This window comes from Vespa velutina, chromosome 3 (genome assembly GCF_912470025.1).
Source record: "Vespa velutina chromosome 3, iVesVel2.1, whole genome shotgun sequence".
In the NCBI taxonomy this organism is placed as follows: Eukaryota; Metazoa; Arthropoda; class Insecta; order Hymenoptera; family Vespidae; genus Vespa; species Vespa velutina.
In genome coordinates this window covers 8,748,684-8,751,183 of record NC_062190.1, presented here as the reverse complement: position 1 = coordinate 8,751,183, position 2,500 = coordinate 8,748,684, and the positions used below count along the sequence as shown (strand labels likewise).

At 25.1% G+C, this 2,500-nt stretch overlaps 1 protein-coding gene across 1 annotated transcript in view; it reads right to left on the bottom strand.

Annotated features, from left to right (window-relative positions):
• LOC124947644 (uncharacterized protein DDB_G0283697) overlaps positions 1 to 2,500 on the bottom strand; it is a 53,942-nt gene that overhangs the window by 16,267 nt on the left and 35,175 nt on the right. The gene's annotated exons all lie outside the window — the stretch shown is intronic.

The following is a 2,500-nucleotide window of genomic DNA, read 5'->3' as shown; positions in this document are numbered from 1 at the left end:
CACTTATGTCAATTCCAACGTGTCGCGACGTTTTCGTTTATGTTGCCGTTTCGTTTCCAATTAACTCCGGCTGACGCTCGTCAGTTGGCTCGATTTAACTAACGTAAGACGATTTAAGACGGCTTCTGTCTGTTCGTTTGCTTTTTTCTTTCTTTCTTTTTATTTTCTTTTCTTTTCTTTTCTTCTCTTTTCTTTCTTCCTTTTCTCTTCTTTTTTCTTTATCATCTTCTTATCGTCATTACATATTTAAATTGAAAACAAGTCATTCGGAAAAACAAACTCGATCGAAATATAATAATAATAATAATAATAATAATAATAATAATAATAATAATAATAATAATGATAATAATAATAATAATAATAATGATAATTGAAACATATTTCGCGGTATTACAATCGTGAACATTTTTTTTCATTTTTTTTTTTTTTTGGTTTTCTTGATAACCACGTTATCAATTCTAAGAGACCCTATAAAAGATTTTTTTTATGTTTTTCTGTTTTTTTTTTTATAATAAACGAAATCTTTCGACTAATTTTCCTAAAAAAAAAAAAACAAAAAGGAAAAAAAAAAGAAAATAAAACGATTGTTTTCGTATGAATAGATAGAAATTTTATATATTTTTTTTTTTCAACTGTCCGTTATAATTGGACAATATTTAATTGGTTGAGGTAAACAATCCCAATAGATACGGGAAAAAATATAGAAAATAAATAAAAATGTAAAAGAAAAGTGGATGCATCGAGGCAATAATATTTGAAAGCTAATTATTGATTTTAAGTGGCCCACGATATTTCTTCTTCTTTTATTTTTCTTTCTTTCCCTTCTTTTTCTTTTTTTCTTTTCTTTTCTTTTTTTCTTTTCTTTTTTTTTTTTTTTTTTTATATAACAAAACGTAACTTTCCGAATAACCATTAACTTTCTAACTTGTTAATGATAATTAAGAACTCTTTTTTTTTTTCCATTGCCCGACGTAATAGAAATTTAATATATTCAACCAGAAACTATTCACTGCGTTAAAAAAAAAAAAAAAAAAAAAAAAAAAAAAAGAAAAAAAAAGTAAAAATGAAAATAAAAATAAAAAAAAAAACATTTCATTCAATGCTGAAAAATTTTATACATTATTATTATTATTATTATTATTATTATTATTATCGTAACCATCATTATCATCATTATTGTTTTTACTATTATAAATATTTCATGTTTCCAATTACAAAAAAAAAAGTATAATAGTTAAACTCGAATTATAATATCGCACATCTATTATTCACGGTAGCTGATCTCGTAATATGTTTTTAAATGCTCTTTCTTTTTTTTTTTTTTTTCTTTTTTATCAAATAACAAACATCGAAATGAATAGATCGATACGCGCCATAACTTTCACTAAATACTAAGTATGAAAAAAGAGAGAGAAAGAGAGAGAAAGATAGAGAGAGAAAGAGAGAGAGAGAGAGAGAGAGAGAGAGAGAGAGAGAGAGAGAGAGAGAGAGAGCACTGAGGCCTTTTCGCACGGAAGCTTCTCACGATTCATGTCGTTTTATAATAATCTCACCGTCATTCTAACACTCATTTAGACTCGTCTACGCTATTAACCACACAAAGAGACCAAAGGAATGCCACAATATGAAGAAAGAAATAGAAAATGCGATCTTTATTACTGTATGCATTTCAAGTATTTATGTTATATATATATATATATATATATATATATATATATATATATATATTTAAATTTAAATTTAAATTTAAATTCATTCGAAATTTGAATGTTAATGGATTAAAAAAGAAAAAAAAAAAGAAAAGAAAAGAAAAGATATTTTTATTTAATTTATAGTTGTTGTTTAAATAAAAAAATCTTTTCTTTTCTTTTCTTATTATTTTTATTATTATTTTTATTAATGCTCTTCTATTTTTTTTTTCTTTTTTGGAAGAAACATTTTTTCCTTTTATTTAACTTCCGCCAAAACGAAGAAAGAGTGAATGAGAGAGAGAGAGAGAGAGAGAGAGAGAGAGAGAACAAGGCTAATGAAAATTTTTTTTTTGTTGACACGATAAAAAAAAGTGTCATGTCTATCGTCTTAAAGAAAAATATAATCTTTACTCGACGTAATTCAAATAGAAAATCAATCGAATCGAAAAAACAAATATTTAATTTTTATTTAATTTGTATCAAATTAAAAGAGGATAGAAATGGCGTGAACATCAAAGGAAAGGAAATTAAAGAAAAGAAAAAAAAAGAAATAAAATAAAATAAAGAAAGAAAGAGAAGAAAACGCAAAAGAAGAAAAGTGATAGAAAATATGGTCGTCACTTCGTGCAAGAAGAAAAGTTACGAACGATCCAGATAACAAAATTTCGATTTTATTCAATTTTCAACGAAACGAAAAAGATTGAAAGAATGAGTTAGATAGACAGAGAGAAAGAGAGATGACGGGGAGCGAACAAGAATAATCAATCTTATCTTGTCAATAAAATATCTTCGACGGAAAAATGTCA